Here is a 25,151-nt window from a genome sequence, read left to right as displayed (position 1 = left end):
TTGGCTGGATTTGTCAACAAGTAGATGGGTCTTTTGTTTTTCCATTTGAACAAGGGAGCAATATGATTTTTCTGTATTTCAAGAATTATAATTTTGCTCCTAAGTGAAGAATATAGAGTAAGAAAATAACGAGAACATTAGGGAGACCAGCCAGGAAGCTATTGTGCCAGTCCACAAGACATAACAATAGGGATTTTTGGCTAGATTTGGAGTAGAAGGAGAGGAAACTTAGTTTCATGATAAGTTTTACAAGTAAACCCAAAACTGGTTGAAGGGTTGGGGACATGGGGGAAGCCAGAAGCAAAAGAAGGAATCATGATTATCTCCCAGGTTTTGCTTGGGTAACCAGATGGACAAGGTTGCTCTGTTAATGATACAGAAAACTACACTTTATCCCATCAGATTTGTGAAGTTTATTGGGCATGAAAATAGTTACAGCTAAACACTGTCAATCAGGGTAGAAATTCAGGGTCATATAATTCTGGGCATCAAGAATAAGGTAACGCTATTTTAAAGCTATGGGACTTGGTGAGATTCCTTGGATAGAAGTGTAGATAAAAAAGATATGAGGATCCAGAGGCTAGATATATTTCACATAAGCAAACTAGAACGGTAAAACATTACATAAAACCAATAAAGTAAGAGGCATTTGTTTTACAAAACTATTCATTTGATAAGCCTTTAAAACACTGAACTTTCTTAGGAGAAAAAATATTTTCTAAAAATCCAGTTTATATATCACTTTTCATGAGTACTTCTAGATTAAAGAGAGGTTCAGGGGATCCCCGGGTGGTGCAGCGGTTTGGCGCCTGCCTTTGGCCCAGGGCGCGATCCTGGAGACCCGGAATCGAATCCCACATCGGGCTCTCGGTGCATGGAGCCTGCTTCTCCCTCTGCCTATGTCTCTGCCTCTCTCTCTCTCTCTGTGACTATCATAAATGAATTAAAAAAAATTTTAAAAAGAGAGGTTCAATTTGACTTAGGACTTAGTGTGGGATGATAAAGACTTCTTTCAAAATTCTCCCATTTCGTTACCTATTTTCTGAAATGCATACTCATCATTTTGGATTTCTCTCTTTCTTCTTCATACACAGATACTGCTCCTAGAATTTAAAATAGAAGAAATTGACAAGTTCATATATTCTTGATTTTAGGCAACCTGTAAAGCACTAAATTATATGAAGTACAATAAAAGTTTTAGGGGATTTTGTATTTTGCTTTAAAAATAGTGATGCTGAGGGGTACCTAGATGGCCCAGTCAGTTAATCATCTGGCTCCTGATTTTGACTTGGGTCATGACCTCAGAGTCCTGAGATCGAGCCCCATATCAAGCTCTGTGCTGAGCATGGAGCCTACTTGAAATTCGCTGTCTCTCTCTCCCTTTGCCCATCTCCCCCTTAAATAAATAAATAAATCTTAAAAGAAACCCCACAGTGATGCTGAGAAAAAAAAAACGATTTTCCATTAAAAGCCATATCTGGACATGCGAAACCATGAAAGTCTTTAAAAATACACCAAAACCCATGCAGACAAAAAATAAAGCAGGGAGAATGGTTGTCTCATTTTAAAGATGGAAATGATGTTCAGCACTCTGAGGATATGTTCCACTAATACAAAAATTGAAGTTGACCTCGATCTGGATAGTGCCAACCAGTGGAGTTGAAAATTGGGATGGAAGGAAACATTGTGTGATTATTGTATTTTAAATGCTATTCTGATTTTCTAACAATTAACATAAGCCTGAAAATTGAATTCAGAATAATAATTGGGGAAGAGCAACTTCACACTCACCCCAAGCTATGAGAATAAAAAAAATAATAGCAGTGATGGACACATGTCATACTTCACCAGAACAAAGCAAACTGTTCTAGTTACTCTATTGTGCTGCATTCAGATTTTGTGAATAAAGCACATGAATTGGGGTAGATTTATGTTTGACACAAACACATGATCATTCATACATTCTCCCTCTCTCAGGTTCATTTATTTAGGCATATAACTTTGTGGTTTTTATCTCTGCCAAAGATCCATCTGATCTGTTGTATCAGACTTCATATTTCACAACTGTAGAAAAAAAAAATCTTTCATGGAGAGAGAGAAAATCTGAAACAAAGGTTTTTGTTATCAGAAAGATACCTACAAGAGGATTAAAGTTTTTCTTTCTAGATCCAATCTAGATGCAATATGCATCATGCAGCCACAGGCAAACCACATTTACAATAGAACAGCTGCTGGTATGGTGATGACCTGTGATGGATGGAGGGCTGTTTGGGAAGCAAATGAAAGACTCTATTTTTACCAGTAAAATAAAGTGTCTGAGAGTAGATCGTCTTATTTCCTCTATGTGGGTAATAATTGTAAAACTGAAAAGATTGGGAATACTCTCAGCTTGTGGGCGGCTTAGTTCTCAGTCACTTATTCCCAAATTTTGAGGAAACATGTCACTACTAATTCAGATAAAGCCAGTCTTTGGCATCTGTCAAAGACATGAGTGAATTTACAAGTTACAATGAATCTGCCATATACCCCCAGAACTCAGTAGGTCTGTTACATAGATCACATTTGGGATTTTGAGAAACCTGTATATATTCTCTTCTATTTTATTCTGTGCATCCCAATGCAAGTGCTTGGACCTATCCTTCAACTGGACAGCTCCATGAATGTAATAAAATGAAGCCCAAGTAAGGAGCTGCAACAGGAAGTTAGGTGAAGGACAAATGGGAAAAGTAAGGTAAAACACAATCTGTTTCTACTTAAATTTTCTCTGGGCTCACCATGTATCTTGATACAAAACATGAATTTATACTGACTGTTCACAATCCTCATTCCTTGACTAGGACTCTACGACCTTGTGTTTTACCACAAATGTATTTAAAGATGGGTGATGATAAATTCCAGTGTGGCTGAGATGGTCCTGGCTTTGTCCAGGCATAATTATCACTAGCATCCCATTTCATTCTCAAAAGTCTTCTCATTTGGATAATAAATTTTATGATCACCTTGTTTATGGGGAAGCTTGTGGTAGGGGTGTTCTGCCATGGGGTAGGAAACAGAACAGAATCATAAAATATCAAGGCAAAAATTGAAACCACTTTCTGTTATTGTCTTAGCACTAGGGATGGAGTTAAGCTTTACTGAGGGGTACAATTAGCCTTAAATTTTTTTCTCCAATGAACCAGTATGCTTGTGGCAAATGAAACAGGTTGGGAGGAAACTGATCAGAAATGAAGGTTAGCCTCTGTCAAGTCTGGTGCTAAGGAGTAGAGTCACAATGATGGGAAAGCAAGAGCAAAGTCAGGGCAGAGCATTCTGAAATCACAGTGGGTGGTATTTTAAGGGCCAGATAATGACATAATTTCTTCTTGCTGGGGTTTACTTTTTTTAATGAGGCTTAAAGTAGTCTCAGAAATTGTAAGGTAAATGCCAGGAAATAATCTAAATCTAGAGTAAAAGTATTTGTAACATAAGCTGAAAGATCATTAGAAACAAGTTCTGGGAAACACTGGATTTCTTCTTAGAAATGGCCCACCCAACAACACCATCTAAAAATTTAGCTTAGAAGAGTTCACTTAAAAAATAAAATAAAATTATATTTAGAGTAGTTAGCTGCCTCAGTTGGTAGAGCATGCAATTCTCAGTCATGAGTTGGATGTAGAGCTTACTTAAAAATAGATAAACAAAATATTAGCTTAGAAATTTAATTTCTATCTATGGCCAGCACCAGTCAAATCAAAGCTTTAAAAATAGTGGAAGTAGCAGAGGAGAACATTTTGTACCACCTAGGCCAAGCCAGGCTATATTTATCTTAAGAGCTAGCATTTACTTTTAAAATATATTTGATTGTATAACTTTTTAATTTAAAAAATTATTTTCCTAGTAATAATGGCTTTAGAAAAGCTCTGATCTTGGGGAGCTTGGGTGGTTCAGTAGGTTGAGTGTCCAACTCTTGGGTTTGGTTCAGGTCATGATCTCATGAGTTGGACTCTATTCTCAGCAGGGAGTCCACTTGAGATTCTCTTCTCCCTCTGCCCTTCTCCTCACTCACACTCTTTCTCTCTCTCTCTAAAATAAGCAAATGAAAGAAAGAAAGAAAGAAAGAAAGAAAGAAAGAAAGAAAGAAAGAAAAGAAAAGAAAGAAAGCTCTGATGTTATTTTAGCTTAATTAGAAGAGATGGACTACATCTTCAAAAATGGCTGTTTGTGCCCTTGTAGGTCTTGGTTGGGTAGTTTGCTAAGGAATATTGGGTAGTATCTGACCCTAATCCACAACAAAAAATATGCATTCCTGTCAAGTGAGCAGTGATATGAATAATAAAAATCAGAGGACGTCATCCAAGATTCATTTACATTTAAACCTTATTATATAAAATTCTGACTCTCCTGAAACAAGCAAACAAATAAACACAAAGCTCTTTTCTCTTTGTGAGAAGACCTAGATATAGTTATCAAAACAGGTAAGGAGAATCATTGAATTGAACCAATTTGGAAAATTAGAAGGTATCCCCTGAGCTATGCAGACAGACATTTCTAGGTCTTTCCTTTATGTGATTTATACTCAGAAATCATCATGCTTATAGTTTAGGCATCCTAAGTGGAAAGCTTTACATAAATTAGGAATTCATTTTGTGGCATTTTCTTGGTTTTGTTTTTGTTGTTTTTGTAAAGGTTTTACTTTTAAGTAATCTGTTCACCCAATGTGGGGCTCGAACTCACATCCCTGAGATCAAGAGTCACATGCTCTCCTGACTGGGCCAGCCAGGTACCCCAGCATTTTTGTTTTTATATTTGATATTGGTTAATGCTAATAAAGTATAATAAAGTAACAGATTTGGGGAAGTTTCATAGTTCCTCAGCCTACTGAAGTCTCCAAAGAGTCCTGATGTAAAAGCAGGCTAATTTTAATGAAACTATTATTTACTGAAAATGTTTGACTATGAAACTTTTCAAATAAAATCTTACTAATGGAAACATACTCCTATCTAAAAAGGAACATTATATCAAAGAAGATTCTTTCAGAAATACTGACTTTAGATATAGTAGACTACAGAGTATCAGACTACTAACACTAACCAAAGTAAACAATGATGACCATTTGGGTCATTCCAGAGAATACACATTTTTGTTTGGAAACCAAGGTTGTATCTCCTATTACATTGGCAGTACATTATTATTTGTACATTAATTATTTATAAAATTAAATTAGAAATTAGAATTTTATGGATTAACTACTACCCAAGCATCTTTCTCATTTATAAAATATATTTTTTTCCCCAAATTGACTCTTTTAAGAGAATTAAATTGAATCTTTTTTTTTAAAATGAGGTTAACTGTAAAGTGATGCTTACTTAGCAACTAAACTTTTAGGGTGATCATTTTGTAGTGTATAAACTACACTATACATCGAATTATACTGTTGTACACCTCTAATTTATGATAAAACAAAAAAGTCTTTTTATATTTTGGGGTATCACATGTTATCTATGTACTCAGAAGCCCTATAGTTTTATATTGCCTTATTGATTATTTGCTGTTCTTTCTAGCAAAAGAACATTGCCTCTGGACTTCCTCCATGAACTCAAAAGACCCAACATTGAATTTGATATTTATACTCTATATGTGACATTATAAAATACATCTGGCTATTGGACTTTTATAATATTTAATCTCCAGGGAAAGCATGAGAACTAAAATGTCAATCTGTAAGACATTTTGAAAGAGCTATTTTTTCTAAGCTTCATCATGATACAAACGGCAATAATCCTCAGAGAATCTATTTTTCTTCCACAATAAAAGGAATCACAGTGATGTTAAACTTATTTCTTTAATTCAAGTTGAAGTTGTCCATAGAGAATTGCAATGTGAAGGAGGTACTATTAAATCTTCCATCTAGAAACAGCCATGAATTCAATGGCTTCATAAACTTTACCCAATTATTGTTTTGTAGACCAGGTAATTCTAGCACTGATAAATCCTAATCATTGTTTTCAGGTTCACTGTCAACACTCTCCTGTCTGTGTCTAGGTTGGTGTTTGCGGCATCAATATCTTCACCTTTAATAACTAAGTCATTCTCACCCCATAGAGAACTAGATCAATTATATCAATAGTCTTCATGGTACTTTATACTTTCTCATTTAGTTTTTTACTCAAGCTATGTCACCCACAGTTTACTACAATTTTGCACTCAACATGACAGGATGTTTCAGAATTTCTTTTTTTAAAATATTTATTTACTTCTTTATTCATGAGAGACACAGACTGAGAGAGACAGGCAGAGACATAGACAGGGACAAGCAGACTCCTCGCAGGGGCAGGGAGTCTGATACGGGACTCGATCCAGAATCCCAGGATCATGACCTGAGCCGAAGGCAGGTGCCCAACCGCTGAGCCACCCAGGCATCCCTCAGAATTTATATATAGCTAAGTAATCCTTCTTCGTGTCACAGAAGAACTAGGATTTGCACTGAAATGCAGGTCTAGAAATTATTTTTTTTGCTTTCTTAAAGCATTTAGCCTTTTATTAAATGCAATGACTATATATATATATATATGTATATATATATATATATATTTTTATTTTATTTATTTATTCATGAGAGACACAGAGAGAGAGAGAGGCAGAGACACAGGCAGAGGGAGAAGCAGGCCCCATGCAGGGAGACCGACATGGGACTCGATCCTGGAACCCCAGGATCATGCCCTGGGTGAAGGCAGCACTAAACTGCTTAAGCCACAAGGGCTGCCCACGATGACAATATTTAACTAAGTCATTGACTATTTATTTTGATCCCTTAATAATTCAATCTGTTATCAATATTTTTATGGAGTTTAAGTGGCCAGAAGATGAACTATTTTTGTTTAACTGACTTTATAAAAAGACTGGTGTAATGCCATATCCTATTAGGTGTTTCATAAAAACATTTTAGGATTATACATAGTTAACATCAGATATTGGTGAGAGACTTTCAAATAGTGGTAAGTACTATTATATGTACACAGAATGAGAGATTGGAAAAAAACAACATATTCAAGCTCAGATTTCACCAATTAAGATCTTTTGATTACATAATATTTATAGGCTCATGGGTTAAGATGTTATCTTGATAGTGACAAAGGTTGCATAGTAACATGGAAAATATTTATGATATAATAAAAATAGCCACCCCTTTTTCGAGTACCTACTATGTAACAGGAACTTCATACCAATCGTTTCTTAGTTTTACAATGGAGTCTCCATATATGTTGTCCACATATGTGTTTTTGTCATCCTCACATTACAGATGAGGAAATAGACATACACACAGCTTGGAAAACTCTTCCACTGTCACATAACAAATACATGGTATCAAACATTGAAGGTAGGGCCTTTGGTTTTCAACTCTGAGAGTTTTCACTATTAACACCACTGAAAAAATTAGCAGACAAAATGTACATGGGAAATAATGCATGCAAATCAACACAGTTTTAAAAACAATGCAGAACTTGGAAAGCAAAGATTTGATGTAATAGCAAGTATAATTACCAAGCATTTCCTTTCTTCTTCAAAATTTTCTTAATTATTTTTGCAATAGCTAACAATGGAGAAAAAAAAAAGTAAAAGCAAAAAATAACTAGGACAAGTTCAGCATTGAGGCTCTCATTCCTTTTACGTGATGGACTTGGATTAATTAGATGAACTTCGTATAATTTAATTTTTCTTAGGAGAAGCATATAAAGACCTGCTCAGGACTAAGTAGGCATGGTTGTTAAAGGAAGCAGACTTCTCGATGACAACCTAAAAAAGGAACTGATAGGAAATGAGATGAGCCTCAAAAGACTGGTATTATTATGTTTTTAATAATGAAAGCATTAGCACCACAATTGTTAGAATTTTATCTGCTCTATCGTGCAATAAGGATCTAGATAGTATGCAGTAATTAAAGATTGACTTTGATTTAGATAATCCATTTTAATTGCATTTTTAATTGTAGTGAAAATTTCATGAAGTACCATCAGAAAATGCTGATGTAGAAAGATCAACTAATCAAGATCATGCCGTTATATTTGAATTACCAGAAAGGGACCAAGAGAAGTAAGGGTAAAATACATCCCTCAACTGCACACAAGTCCTCGTAATCTCATCTCACCTTCTGGAACAATGCAAAACAAATTAAAGCTGGTTCACGAAATGTCATACAATCTGGCAGCAAGATTCTAATTGATGAAGAAACGGTTTTTTAATGATTCTTTAACAACCACAGAAAATTTCTATTACTGGAAATCATGACTACCTCAAGGGGACAAAATTATTTCTACCAGATTTTTTTTTTAATCAACTCAAAGGTCCTCCTGGACACTTTCTGATCTAAACACACTCAACTCTGTTCAATGTGATTGAATGTATGAGCACCTGATTTGTCAACTCTGAATGTTTCCGCCACCTGTCCCACACCCTCACCATGAGTAGTTTTTTTTTTTTTATGTTCAAAATTAGGAAAACATAACCTACAGTTACCAGGTTTACTTGACTTAGATCTCCTTCCCACTTACATGGTCATATCCACCATGGCTAATCTCATGAATCCAGTGATCAGTGATAGTCTTGAAATGAATTTGGATATATGAAATTTAGTTTTATTGGTGTCCCTTCCATCTGTTTGTCTTTTGCTGTTTGCCAATTTCCACTGCAGCACTTACCATACTGTATTTTTAAAATATAAATTTATTTTCAATCTTTCTCACTAAACCAATGGAGCACAGTATGTGTTCAATACATATTCCAATGTTAAATAGATTATGATTTTATTCTATTTTGAATATTTCGATGTAATATGTATTGATCTGCTGAGCTTAACAGCTCTCTATGCTTCCTACAAAAGTACACACACATACACACAAATCAAAGACAATACATATGTATTATCTTTGCTTTGGGTATTCCACAAATATCAGAGTATATCTGGAGCCTGACTATGATGCTGGCTCTATGTCTAATCTATATAAGGGAAATGGTGATTAATAATCTTTTAAATCTTTATTGTTTACAATTTAATTTCTTCAGAATTATGGCAGCTCTGAAATCAAGCTTTTGGTAAAATAAGAATTGTTGTCAAGTAAGTTTTGAAGGTGCTAGAAAGAACAATTAAAAGACTTGGAAGGAAGATATAATTGAACCAAAAATGAAAAATAATTAATTCAGATAATGTTTAATTAATAACAGATAATGTTTGATGTTAAATTAATAATTTAAAATAATTAAAATAAAAACAGATAATGTTTAATGTTTAATTAATAAATTATTAATTCAGTTTAATAAATGTTGCTGGATTGTCCTAACTTCTATATTTAATATGGTTTTGTTGGAGTTAAAATCATATTCTGAATCTATTTCCCATCTCACATTTCCTTCCAAAACTTAAAAAAAAAAAACATGCATTGACATGGGAAAATTTAGAACATAGGAAAGCAATCTCATAATAATCAAAAATACTTAAGAAATTATTTCTCCAATGTGTTTCTAATAGCATATTCACTACCATGCATGAAAATTAATAAGTAAGGGTGCCCAGATATTTTTTTACTCAAGTATTTATGCAGCCAATATTATATCTTCAACTTTGGGTTTTACCCAGTGAATGTTGGGCAATGATCTTCTAACATTAGTGTAAATAAGACCTAAAGATCATTGTTGAAAGTTTGTATCTTTTCTTCCCACCCAAAGAAGGTCTCCAACAAGGCTCAGAAATCTGGAAAATAATGAAATAATGTTATGTAACAATTATTCATAATAGAGAGGAAGTAACTACCATTTGGAGTCACAGAAAACTAATTACAATTATTTCACCAATCACCAAATTGAATATACTTAAAATTTATTCAAAATATATGAGTTAAGATTATTTTCTAGCTAAAATCACCAGAGAAACAGCAATGCTCTTCCATCTACTGCTCAATGAAATGAAACACTGGATATTCAGAGAGATTCCACTTGATGTCACTTATGAAGGATAGATGAGGTGAGGAAGGTGGTGTTTATGAACCCAAATTAGCCATATAATTAATCTTAAAACTTTCAGAAATAGTTCTATAACTTCAGGAGGCATTTTGTGTTTGGGAAGTATGGAAGGTAAGAAATGCTACTTATATTAATTTGTGAAACACACCAAAGCTCAAACAAAATAAAACAAGATGTGCATTATGTTTTCAGATTAAAATATATTATTCTTTAAAAAAATATTATTTATTTATTTATTTATTTGAGAGAGAGAGAGAGAGAGCGAGCAGGGGAGAGACAAGAAGAGAGAGAGAGTCTCAAGCAGACTCCTCACTTAGCATGAAGCTTCACTCAGGGCCCAATCCCATGATGCTGAGATCACCAAGAGTCAGTCACCTAACTGACTATATACCATCCAGGACCCCAAGATATATCATTCTTAAGGGGTTTAATATGGTAAAGATGAGAGAATTTCATGAAAGATAATGATGTGTGAGAAGGAATTCACTTTCCATCACAAAAACTGAAAGAAATGGCAAAAAGAAAAAAAAAAAAAGGTAAAATCTCCATTAACATTGAAACTATGTGAGGCATCCATATCCCACAAGTTTTTAAGCAATATCTCTTATAGTTTGTTTCGATGAGTGAGAATACATTCTTCTTGACTTATTTCAATAAATATTTATTGAGCACTTATTGTGTGCATGCAGAATGAACCCATCCATGTGCCAGAGATTTTTCAGGAATGTTTGTTACATTTTGTATAGATTGAGTCATATTACTTACTTCAATAAATATTTATTGAGCATTTATTATGTGCAAGCAGAAATTCAGCACCCTCAGAAAGTGGTTATTGTCAGGGGAAATGAATGCAGATAAATATCCTTTATTCTGGAAGAATGAAGACTGCCATTGGCTGTGGGCCCAGAAAAGAGAGGGATCTTTTCATTTAAAGATTGTTTTCATGCCACAGATGGCATCACTCAGAATTGCTTTGTCTGTATAGAAGTTTAAAATCAAGACCAAAATAAAATCCTGCCACTATGAGATCTTTTATTGTTCTCTGACGTGGGGACCTCCATGACCACTAAAAATCCAAAAAAAACTTCTCCCCATCCCAGGTCTTGGCAAACTCATTCTAAAACATAGATGGAAGAGTAAAGAATGAAAACTAGCTAAGATATTTGAAGAATAAAGGAAAATGTGCTATTAAATATCAAGACTTATAAAATGCTTTATTTTATAGACAATGCTTCAAAAAAGAGTGAGAAAATTAGACTACTGACATAACATAAAATTCATATAAATAAAAGATAGACTGATGGATCGATCAATTGATCAGGTGTGTGGCAGAGATGGCATTAAAAAGTAGTAGGAAAAGGATGAACTACTCCAGACATGGTTTCAGGAAAAATAATTTTCCACTGCGAGGGGTAGGGAAGAAATGTATTGTTTACCAGCACCATTAAATATCACTATACCATCTAGGTAGGGAGTATTTTTAAAAAATTATACAAAATTAGAAAGCACAAAGGATATATTGATAAATTTCACAGCATAAAAATTTAAATCTTTTATTCAGAGATAGCCCATAGTAAAAAGAGAAACCGCAAACTGAGGAAAAATATTTTGATCATATAATACTAACAGATAACCAAAAAGTGTAGTAAACCACCATAATCAATAAGAAATAAGCATAAAAACTTGTAGAAAAATAGCATAATATGTACATGGGTATTTCCAGAAAAAGCATTCCAAAGTGACCTCATAAACCAATGTAAAGATTCACTCTCTTAGTAACCTAAGAATTGCAAATTTATTTATTTATTTATTTATTTATTTATTTTTAATTTTTATTTTATTATTTATGATAGTCACAGAGAGAGAGAGAGAGAGAGAGGCAGAGACACAGGCAGAGGGAGAAGCAGGCTCCATGCACCGGGAGCCCGACTTGGGATTCAATCCCGGGTCTCCAGGATCACGCCCTGGGCCAAAGGCAGGCGCCAAACCGCTGCGCCACCCAGGGATCCCAATTTATTTATTTTTAAAAATATTTTATTTATTTATTTGAAAGAGAGAGCGCAAGCAGGGGGAGGGGTAGAGGGAAAGGGAGAAGCAGACTCCTGCTGTGCAGGGAACCCAATCTGAAGTTTGATCCCAAGAACCCTGGGATCATGCCCTGAGCTGCAGGCAGACACCCAACTGACTGACCCACCCAGGTGCCCCCTAAAAAGCACAAATTTAAAGATGACAATGAGATACTATTTCACCCCGACTAGATTGTTAAAACTAAAATTTAACAATACCGAGCAACGTTGGTAAACATGGGAATTCATGAAGATATTTATAAAATGTTTATAATAGCATAAAACTGCAAACTACCTGCCTGCATCAGCATAAAGATGGAAAAATAAGTTGTGATATAGTCAAGCAATACAATTCTCTCTAGGTGTCAACCCTGAGCAACAGGTATAAGCTGCATGCATGATATTGGAGCCTTAGTGTTGTGTGAAGAAACAACACTAAAAACTCATGTCATTCATCTTAGTCTGTAAAAGCATAAAGGCTGCCATAACAAAATACCATAGACTGTGTGGCTTAAACAACAGAAATTTATTTTTTCCCAATTCTGGAGACCGGAAGTCTAAGGTAGAAGGGCCAGCTACTGAAGTGATTCCTAGTGAGAACACTTACTGGCTTGTAGTTGGCTGCCTTCTGGCTGTATCCTCACAGGGGAGAGAGAAAGATTGCCCTCTTCTTCTAAGGCCATGATCCTCCTGGATTAAGCTCCTAACTTTATGAAATCACAATTAATCTTAATTACTTCCTAAAGATTCTACCTCCAGTCATACTGTGGGGTAGGGCTTCAAACATGAATTTGGGGGGATACAATTCAATTCAATAACATCATCTTTATGAAGTTCAAATACAAGCAAAAGCAAACTAATTCATTATGTAGATACTCATATATCTTTAGTAAAACAAAGGAAGGGAAAAAAGAAATGCCAAATTCCTTGATGATGGAGGGGATGAGGCCAGGGAAAGGCACTCATGTTGATTCAATGGCACTAATGATGTTCTATTTTTTAATGAGGCAATTTGTGTTTATTTAGCTTTTATAACTACAGGGTTTTTTTTATTTCTTAATAAAAATGGGAAAATATTTTGCAGACTTTTCACATTTGGTGAACAAATTGCATATTTGTAAAATGTATTTGGAAAGATATGGACAGAAAAATTTTACTACAAAACATACTAAACTGATGACTTTCATTTTCTCTGCATGGTGAGATTATGAGTGATTTTTTTTTCTAATTATTTTTTTCTATTTTTCTAAAACTATTTTGTCTTGGAGTAAACAGACATTTAAGGAAAATAAAAGTACGATGAGTCCGTAGGTAAAGACCAAGCAGCATGCAGAAGAAACGTCTCAGCTCCATGTTGTCAGGAAATTCCATTTGTGGGGGGACAGCAGCCGAGCAAGGGTGAGTGGTCCAGACAGTACGCAGGGCTGCAGGAGATTGGGGATTGTAGGCTTCTTTGCCAAGACTCTTCCCAAGTATTTAAATAAAAATGGATTTTATTGCTAAACAGCTCAGTTATTAGATGGGAAATTTAGGCAGTTCTCACTGCAGGTAGCTCCTCATTTTGAGGCATGACTGCTTTTTGAGTACCTGTCAGATTAAAGGAACTAGCTTCCTAGGTTGGGTTTTATTTACTGTCATTATTAATGATCCAACGGATGGAGTAAACACAGAGCCAGTTAAGCCGGGAGGGATTGCTAACACCTGGGAAAACAAAAGAAGTCAGAAATTTCAGTACTGTTGCTCTACTTCTGGGTAACAGCTCAATCTAAAATCAGTCATTAAAATTCTACCACTCTCAAATTTATTATTTTTTAAGGGGCATACAACGCTTTTAACCAATGTTGTTTTGCTTTTAAAAGATTACAGGAAAAAAAAAATCTCTTTGTTTACAACTTTTCTTTAAGGAAAGGGCCTCAGAGTACCTTAAAAATATATATATTGAGGGAGATGATATATTGCCTAGTACGGGGAACTTTTCAACCTCAATGAAATGCATTCTAAGTAATTGCATTGCCTGAAGGCTGCCTCTTTGAAGTCCCAGTAACTTGTGAGGAGATCTCAGGGACACAGGCATAAGCCAGTATACAAAAGGATCCATGGGTTTCCAAGAGATATGCTTTTATCCTGGAGGATGAGCAAGGCCTTCCGCAGAACTTCCCAGCGGTAAGGAATCATAGATGGCAGTGCTGACCCACGCAGAAATGAACACTGAATGTACAACAAAATATACGTAAGAACCAAAAGTGCTGAGTGTGACAAATAGTATGTGTGTGTGGTGTATTTATAGCTACTGGTCATGTGATTTATAGCCAAGGGACACTGTATCCTGTCCGGACCAGGAAAGACATATTGACAAGGCTAAAGAAAAACAAAGTTATTTGCTATAGCAGACTGGATTGTGAACCCAAGAAAACAATAGTTTGAAAGGTGGAAGTGAGCATGTTCTTGAGAATATCTCTGTGGTAATAGTAATAAAAAAAACAAAGATTAAAATAAATATACAGGAACCCTTGTGGCTGCACAGAGAAGCCAGTTTTCAAGAAGACACATACAAAAGACGTAAGGACACACACCCTTTGATACAAAGGCAAACCCCTATAAGAACTGAATCAGAAAGGGCAATACTCAGAATAAACTGAAACTCAAAAGTGTGAAAATGTTAACCCAAAAGACATATTTCAAAATATTTTGGTTGAGAGAAGAATTATGACAGGTTTGTGAAAGTATGACTATTCACATCCCATTTTGACTTCTTTCTTCATCAGAAGACTGGTATTTTTTTTTAAGATTTATTTATTTATGATAGACAGAGAGAGAGAGAGAGAGAGAGAGAGGCAGAGACACAGGCAGAGGGAGAAGGAGGCTCTATCCTGGGAGCCCGACGCGGGACTCGATCCTGGGACCCCAGGATCATGCCCTGAGCCAAAGGCAGGCACCAAACTGCTGAGCCACCCAGGGATCCCCAGAAGACTGGTATTTAATTTGAAGAGGTAGAAAATTTTAAGAGGGAAAATGTTTATGGCTGAGGCATTGCCAAGTGCACATGACAATTTCATTTTTCTTCTGACATAAAGGAAGATGGTGTTGGCCAGCCACATGTCTGGTTCTAGGCCATTTAAAGTAGTAAAAGGGCTACATGCAGGTTTTTCAGTCTGGGCTTGAAAAATCTCTTACGCCATCTTTGGTTTGTTTTCTCCTTGTTCTTTTGACAACAAACCAAAGGCAAGAAATCCAACAGAAACTCTGAGGTCTCAAGGACACAGAAGAGTCACTGGATGGAAGGATCCCCCAGTGACCTTTTGAGGGAAAGACTTCAGTAGAATCACTTGCCTATAAACATTCACATTGAAATTTGCATGAGTAAGAAATAAATGTTGATTATCTCAAGCCACTGTGATTTTGGGGGTTTGTTTATAATAGCTGTTCTCCTATACTGTATTCATTCCAGGTTAAAATCTCAAATAATAAAAGTGCCCTCTCTTTAATAAAATCTAATATATTTTAGAAACTAGGAAATATATTTGCAGAATAATCTTTAATGATTTTTAGGAAATAATGGGCAATGCAAAAAGTTGCAGAAAACTAGAAATTGACTAGTGAAAAGTTTTACAAGAAGAAAAGACACATTGGGAAGCCATATGTCAATTTCAGGTAAACAATGCATAACAATTATTGACCAGATACCTTGTGAGTTGATTCTAGGGGACTACTCATTATCATGAGTCAGCTTTGATTCAGCAAGAACAAGAGATATCAGACTTGTTTTCCTGTTTGAAAATGGTTTCTAGGCCAGTAGATCAGGGATTGGAATATAGGGTCTTCTTGAGGATGACAGGAGTAAGTATTCAAAAGTATGTCATCTAGTATACCATAATTACTGTTTAAGAACTCAAATATATAACCAGGTTTTTTTTAAAAAAAAACTATGCAGCTTTCAAGAAGACATGCAATAAAATCGATTCAATTATGCTTAGCATTTATGTCAGGATTGATAGTTTATGAAACATTACTGTGTACACTTTCCCTTTTGATTTTTACGACAAAGAATTGCTGAGGAAGGACACTGATGATCAGAGTACCTCAAGAGGAAAGATACTTCTTGAGACTGTATAGTAAGTTGCAGCTGGGATCAACCAAGACTTTTTCTGACTCTTAGCACAGTTCTCTGGCTACCACATCCTTGTGCCTTTTATCTAAGTCAATACTAAAAATGTTTCATATTTATTTCCATGCTGGGTAGTGACAAAACCAACACATTAGTTGAGATTTCTATTGAACAGTATCAGAAAAAAGTTACTCTCTAATGTGACACTTTGTAATGAACTGAACATTTGCTTTCCCCAAAATTCACAGGGTGAAACTCTACTCCCCACCATGTGATGGTATTAGAAGGTAGAACCTTTATAAATAAATTAGGATTCGATGAAGTCATGAGGGTCATAATCCTTCATGAATGGGATTAGTATGCTCTCCATCATATGATGTTACAATGAGAAATCCACAATCTGCAACCTGGAAGAGGGTCTTCATCACAACTCAACATGCTGACACTCTGATCTTGGACTCTCAGCCTCTAGGAAACACATTTCTGTTTTTTCACAGGCCACCAAATCTGTGTTGCTTTTGTTGTAGCAGCCCCACCTAAGACACGCTTTACTAAGGGAGCCCATGTACTATGGGAGCTAGGAAGGCATGTTTTATTCCATCTATAATCGGTGGGCCTCATCTATGCAAAAGTGTCTATGACTCGTGTGGCTATATTACCCCCAAGAGCTCTGCCAACAGTAACATGCATAATGAGAACGAGCCACTGCTGAAGGTACTACCACCAGGATTCTTTCCACCTTGGAGACCCTTAGCAGCTGTAATCTACCTCTGCTGTTGACAGTCATAGAGGAGGAAGTGTGTTTTATGGAAATGCATGTTAAATAGTGTGTGAACAAATGCCTGTTTGAATGCAGGGAAAGGTATGCTGTCATCAAACTGATACCAGAATATTCTATTTTTAGAATAGCATTTTTTTAAAAGCATAGTTTTCACCATTTTGACAATTTTAAAAAATTCTGAAATTGTGAGTGAAGGAGAGAGGAGTACGAGTTGCTGTCAGAGAAGTGAGGGTGGGCCTCGCAGGGCCGTATCAGTTGCGCCCTCACAGGTCCTGCAAACAACTGGCTTTTATAGAGAGAGTGATGGGTGATGGGAAGTCATGGAGGTGTTTTAAACAGAGGGTGAAGGGGTATGACTTGCATCTTAATTAGCTTACCTTGGCTGCTCTGTTGAAACCAAACTGAAGAGAACAAGGTCTGGAAGCAGAGAGTCTAATCTGCAGATCTCATTAAAATTATGGATGCTTCCCCCCAGAATAGTAAAGATATGCACACATTCACAAACAATTGCATTTATAATTACGGAGAGCGCATAAGACTCATCAGCTCCACCCTCTTTAAAAGAGGAGATTCATCAGGGACTTACCGAGCTCCTTGCTTTGGGTTCAGAGCAATTCTGACCTAGCTAAATGGTTATAGCATGGAATTCTCACTGGTGGAGCTTAGTATCCATCTGCTAATAAAGAGACAATAATCATTCAGGGGGCCTGTGCCAATGGAACACTTTACTAAAAACAATTAAATCAAATTTTAGTTGTGAATTGTTAAAGTAGCTTGAGGCAGTGTCACTTACATGGCCTCAAATAATGTCTCCAGTGTTGCAGAAACAACGATTTTCTCTCTGCACTAGAAGAAGGGCTGGGCTTATTTTTTTCCCCTTCTCTTCCCTGAGCAAATCCCCATAACAAATAAAGTTACACTTCAAGACCGGATTACTCAGACTATTGGCTTTGCATGCCAATGTTTACTTTAAGTAAAAATGATACTTCTGAGAATTCAAATAATATGTTTAAGTATTTCCAGGCTACAGTTCTGCTTGCATTTGTCTTGGCACTAGCTCACCACGAATGTGTCAGCTTTAAGAAAGACGACTGTTCCATCATAGTTGAATGTCTTCATCCAATGTCTCTCATGTGCTGACTCCTTGACTACTGTCATTTGATGAAAAGTTGACCATCCCATTGGCTACACAATTAAACTGTCATCTCTTCTAGAAATGAGCTCACTTTTTAAGAAGAAAAGAAAAAGAGAGGGGGGGATAATAAATCATCTACTAAGATAAATTAGGTGCTACAAAATTTATAATGATGGAAATAATTGATCAACAGTCAATGAACTCTCCCAAGAGACTTCAGCCCTGTCCTTGTCCTCATTTAAATTCACTTTACCAGTGTCAGTGACTGACCACAATCTTACAGATTACACTAAATTTATTTTAAAGAATTAGGGACTTTTTTCCTCCTTGTGTACTCTCTCTCTATGTTCTCTAAAGCATATTATCAGATGATGAGAGCAGTTCACATTTCCTGTGGATATCTGCTGTTTGTATTTATGTGATGATTATCCACCCAAAGGAATATATTATATTCCATACATCTATCATCTAAGAAAGTATAACTTTTAAGAGGAGACATTACTAACAGATAGCCTATCTTTATAATACTTGAAGCTCAAAGATTTTCTTTTTTATTCTAAAGGAACTGTTTTCAGACACTGTGGTCAGAATAGTGTGGGGGATATTTTAGGGTAATCAAAGGTGAAAATCTTTAACTTCATTCATTTATTTCATTATCTGGGAAGGAATCATGCCAAGATTCTGTGTGACAGCACCTATGGATTCAATGATGCATGATAGCCGTTCTCATACCTGGCAAGATTTCCAGCTATAAAACCTGCATGACCTTGGATATTATGCAATAAATATAAAAAATTCAAGGGAACTTTGATTTCAGATACATATATTTTGTAGCCGTTCTTGAAATATAACTGACTTTTTTTCATTACAGTTTCTTAGTTATCTTATATAATGCTCAAAAATATTTCCCTAGGGGTTAGGAAGCTCTTTTTATGTTTAAGTAAGATTCCACCTGGGTAAATCTATTTCTCCTTATTTTGCCTTTAGTTGCTATTGAGGACAGCTATGTCCTGTTCCTTTGAGATATATGTTTATAAATTTTAGGGCTCCATTATTTTATTTATATATGCATAGGGAATGCCAAGAATTCAAACTTTCTAGAGAAAGCAATATTACAGAGACGGAGAGCAAATCTGTGACTGCCCAGGGCTCAGGGTAGGAGAAGAGAATGACTGTGAAAGGTCATGTGAAACTTGAAAAGGTTATAGAAGTGTTCTAAAACTGGATTGTGCTGATGGTTGGCCAATTACATAAATTTACTAAAAATCACCAAACTATATACTTACAATGGGTAGATTTCATGATATGTATTCCCTAGGCTGCATATAAATATATAAAGCATATATATATATATATATATATATATATATATATATAATGAAATGTATGAAAAAATATATATATTAAGCATGAATCGTATTGAAGATTGAGGTACCTGTAATTACCACTTAATTACACAATCTTAAATTAACTATGAATTCTGAAAAAGAATTTCAGATTTCAGCTGCATTTATATAACCCTACACATTTTTAAACATTCTTGTCTTTTATGATTGTTTATCAACTATGCATTCAAAAGATAAAGCATTTCTGGGACAAGAAAACAAACTGTTCGCAGTAGATTGATTTTTTTGGAAAAAGTTTAAAACCACTTAAATATTACTTGTTTGTGCTCAAAGAACAATTCATCTTTCCTTTACTGACTGTAAAATAGGAACTTTTGTATTCTCATGCTGTTTGCTAAATATTTATGGCTCTCTGTCTTTTAGGCATATGTAAGGGTGGTTCATCCTGGCCTCAGTAGAGTTGTGTAGTGTCATGTGACACCAGTTCTGGCCAGTGATTTGTGAACAGATGTCATGTATATTACTTCTCTGCTGGTGAATTTAATCTTGGTTGTGAAATCTGCTAGAGATGTCTCTATATATTATCGCCCTAATATTGACATATATTATAAGATCTATAAATTAAATTATGTGTATTTACATATACTTAATACATATTATATATCATATATTAGAGAGAGAGAACACCAAACATTTGGCAATGTGTGTTGATGTAATATAACAGAGCCTATCCTTAATGATCAAGGAAGAAAGATTGTAGAAAAGGAGTTCAGTTTAGAGATTAACTGAAATGATTCATGTAAGAGATGATGTTGTCTTAGCCAGGGTGGTAGAAGCAGAGGTGGTAAGAACTGGTCAGATCTGGAATGTAATGTGAGCAGAGTTGAGTTGATAAGATGGACTGCTGCGTGAATATACCAAATAAGAGAAGAGATGAGTCAAGGATGAAAAAGGTTTTTTTATACTAATTGGAAAATTAGAATTGCAAGTTACTGCAGCAGGGAAAATTGATAAAGGAATAGGCTTAGAATAGAATATCAGAAGTTAGGTTTTAAAAGTATTAAGTTGAGATGCTCATTAGATATTCATGTAAAAATGCTCATTGGCAGCAACACACATAAGTTTGGAGTTGAAGTGTGTGAAGCCAGGGTTGGGTATACGACCTTGTCAGTTCTCAGACTAGAGATGACATTTAGAACCTAGATCTAGATGAGATTATCCAGGAATGAGTGAGCTCAGAAACATAAATCTTAGAACTCAGACTTAAGCAAATCAGTGTGTAGAGTGGCAGTTCTCAATCATTTTTTTCTTTTCTTTTATATGCACACACTTACATATAGGTTCCTGGGTGGCCCGTGGGTTGCTGCTTTCTGCTCAGATCATCATCCCAAGATTGAACTCCTTGCTCAGTGGGGAGTCTGCTCCTCCTTCTCCTTTTGCCCTTCTTCTTGCTCATTAAATAAATAAATAAATAAAATCTTTTAAAAATGTGTAAAATGGATAGAGTATACATAATGTGCATATTAATTATGAATTCTGATATTTGCTTCTACATTCAATCTGTTGGGATATATGTTGTTTGATTGAAATATATAAACAAAACCCAACCAATAGAGACATGTAATTGAAAAGGGGAGAAATATTTGAAGATTTATTGATTTATGAGAGAGAGGTGGGGGCAAGGGCAGAGGGAAAGGGAGAGGAGGAAAGGGGAAAGGGAGAGGGAGAGGAGGAAAGGGGAAAGGGAGAGGGAGAGTATCTCAAGCAGACTCCGCTGAGTATGGAACCTGATATGGGGCTAGATCCCACGACCCCGAGATCATGACCTGAGGAAAAATCAAGAGTTGGATGCTTAAGCAACTGAGCCATCCAGCTGCTCCTCAAAAAGAGAGAAATATTTGAATAGATAACTTTTCAGATAATTGTAGTTTCTTCAATATTAGTAACAAGGTGATGAAATCATACTTGTCACATTAAAATCTTTAGGTCTGTCTTACCCTTTGAATGTCATTTTAGCCACATGTAATTTTATAACATCAAGTATTGGGTCATTTGGAAAATCTTATCACATTGAAACATGCAGATCCGCCAAATGCCTACCACACTGACAAAATCACATTAATTATCATTATCACCAAATTCATGAGAAAGTTCTTTAACTATTGGAGCTCTGTCAAGCTTATGGTGGTAGATGCAAGTTTTTCAAATTCTAAGTTTTACTAGAAAGCTGAAATTTTATCATTGATAACAGATACCATTAGAGTTTTCTTAGGTACAGAATCCCTAACTGATTTTTTTTTAAAGGAAATTTCTACAGATAATCTTAAGTGAATGCAGTGTATCCTAGTACAGTTTAATACAGAATAAGGCATCAGCATTTACCACCACTGCTTTTCATCATTAGTGTGAATGTCAAAAAGTGAAAAGGCAAGTAATATTTGGCTATTATGAAAATATTTTTGAGCTTGAGGACCTTTGGAAGTGACTCAAAGGACCATACTTTTAGAATCACTGGCTTAGAGATTAGTTTCAGAAAGTCTTCCAGATATCATGAATATAAATGGCGCATCTGAAAAAAATGTCTTAACAGTCATGCAGTCTTATTGTTGTGGAATTCCACTTTCTTAATGTAAATGTGACTATGTTCGTTTTAAAAAGTGGGAAGTTTCTGAATGTAGTAAATACCTTTATGGGTTAGAAAAATGGCCATATTCATGTAAATGAACTATCTACATAATGAAGTATATGAATTAAACACTTCATGTGGGTCTTATTCTGTCTTAAATGATGAATAAAAGGAAAAGTTGGTCAAGTTAATTAACACTTTGCTAGAGAACAAAAACGGTATAATGGTAGTTTTAGGAATGACTTGACACTGAGATAAAGCAATAAGTCATTAATTGGTTATCTTGTGAAGACTTTGGGGAGAGTCCTAACAAGGTTACCATGACTTTGGCAATGACCACAACTATATCAGGAACTTTAAGGGAAGGAAAAAAAAAAACATATAAGGGAAGAGGGAGATAAGAAAATTGGATAGGTAATTATGCAAAGGTCTTAAGTAAGGGTCAGGTGATTTTCAGAAGGTCAAAAGGCAAAGTGTGTAATCAAAATGGCTGAAATAATAGTTAACCCTAAACGTATTGTCACTTTTCAAACTGACATCAAAGAAAATTTAAAAGACCGATAATGGTTGTAAGGAGATAATTAGAAGGATAGCCATAGACCATAATAATGGTAGCTAGATAACAATGCTAATTAAAAATGTATACAATCTAGGAATACAAATGCCACAAAATAAGGACACTAACAAATGCAAAAAGTTAAGAAAATTTAGAATTACTCATGATGACATCATTTAAGTTTCCTGTGTGATGTCAATATGAATCTTTGTGGGTAGGTTTCTTAAATTGGTATTATTTTAAGTAAAATTTCTTAACCTTCTGAGATTATTATTCTTTCAATATTAGTTGACTTTTATAATTTTAAAAAAGATTTTATTTACTTACTTTAGCGAGAAAGAGAGACAGCATGAGCAAGGGGAGGAGCAGAGGAAGAGGAGGGACTAGCAGACTCCATGCTGAGCACAGAGCCCAATGTGGGGCTCCATTTCATGACCCCGAGATCATGAGATGAGCTGAAATCAAGAGCCAGATGCTTAACCAACTGAGCCACCCAGGTGCCCCTTATAATTTTTTAATGGTTGCCCGGTTCTGTGCTGTTACTCCGTAGAACACTGGAAAATGCTTTTGTAATAAGTAATACCAGCACAAAGTTGGACTAAAACTAGATTTTATTGTTTGAAGTTCTACAATGATGAGCTGAAAGCACTGTCATCATATTTATTAAGCCACAGTGCTGCTCTTTCAAAATCAATCATGTAAAAGCAAACATGCTTGGGGCACTTTAGTAATTAAAATCCTTTGGGAAAGGATCCAAAAGGAACGGCACACACTGCAATCTGCATCACGGAAGATCCAGGTATCTTTTGGAGCACTTTTTAATCTGCAAGAGGTAGAAGTTTTAGGATATAGGTACAACTATTGACAGTTTAGGTATGAGTTTATCCTAAAATAGAGGAATTGACCAGTTCTTTTCAACAATTACAAAATGTAGCACAGAAATATATATTTGGGACCAGTTTTATAGAGTGGGACAATTAATTCTTTAAGGTTCCTTGAAGTCTTAAATTATAATCCTATGTGCAAATAGGGTAATAAAGATGTTTGTTTTGTGTAACCTTCCTACGTTTATGTACACCTTTATATTGAAAATTTCACATCCAATTCCATTTATGAATCAGCTGGTATGTTTTTAGTCTTCTCTTTGTTTAAGTCCATCTCATGATAAAATAATTTACACATTGATTTCATGCCATGATGAAATAACTTGTATATCTATTCTCTTAAATGTCATTATTCTAAATCACAAAAAGTTGAGAGAAAGGATAACTGGGAATAGAGTGTTTCTTAAAAATCATTACTTTCATATTTTTAATGATGTTTTTAATCACCCCAATAAGCTTTTGGAAAATATTCCTATCTAGCCACACATCCCTTTTTCAGGAGTTGATTGGATTATGATACATCTATTGTGTTTCTTTTGTGTGTGTGTTGACAGTGTGGACACAAGAAATTACTTTTTAACAGATAAAATATTTTTATAATAAAATGTGCTGAAAGTACTATTTCTCAGTAATACTGAGATATTTTATCAAGCATTGCTTTCTAGAGAATACCATATCATTTATTCTAAAAAAATTTAAAAGCTTCTCTGAATTAAGTTAAAAAGAAAATATTGCTCCTATATATATATATATACGTATATATATATATACACATATATATACATATATATACATATATATTAAAGATTTTATTTATTCATGAGAAACACACAGAGAGAAAGGCAGAGACATAGCCAGAGGGAGAAGCAAGCTCCTTACAGGGAGCCTGATTCTGAATTTGAACCCAGGACCCTAGGATCATGCCCTGAACCTAAGGGAGATGCTGAACCACTGAGCCACCCAGGTGCCCCACTCTTATATAAAGACTTAACAATGAATAGAAATACACAAATTTAGGGTTAAAAATATTATGTAACAGTGTTTTCCCCTAGTTTTTAAATTACAATCCAATTTGAGCTACCAAGAAAGCCCAGATACCCAGGAATAAAAAATAAAATAAAATAAAAAACTACTCACATCTGTTTTCTGAGTTGCTGATCCTCATCCCTTCTCCCCACTTGTACACAAAGATTCAAGACCATTGTTAAATTAATACAATTTACATATTCCCATATTGTGATGCCCATTTCTGAGGATGAGGAAACAAGAGTGTGTTTTACCATAATCTGTGGAAAGACACTGTCCTTGGTTTTAGATATCATGATGGGTCAGGAAAGAGTTTTTACAAAGTCCCTCAGGTAAAGATGTTGCAGTTCCTTGAGATACCTAGGATTCAAAGAACTCTCTGAAAGTGAAAAAGAGAGTGAAAGAAATGGTATTTTAAACTGAGGACACTTCTTCCCTCTGGAACACTTACAAATTACTCTTCATTGCCCTTTTGGATTAAGTGAAGCTGGTTCCCATAGAAACCGACTGTCTTGGATTACACAGTCTGTAGCACATGGATACCTCAACTTCCAGGAATCAAGGATGATGGCTCTTGAGGGCTTAGGAACAAGAAGGATGCTGGGGAAACACAGTTGGCTAAACAGGGGAACA

The sequence above is a fragment of the Vulpes lagopus genome, chromosome 8 (assembly GCF_018345385.1).
Source record: "Vulpes lagopus strain Blue_001 chromosome 8, ASM1834538v1, whole genome shotgun sequence".
Lineage (NCBI taxonomy): Eukaryota > Metazoa > Chordata > Mammalia > Carnivora > Canidae > Vulpes > Vulpes lagopus.
The sequence above is the reverse complement of the archived record's forward strand: the minus strand, read 5'-3'. Positions refer to the sequence as shown.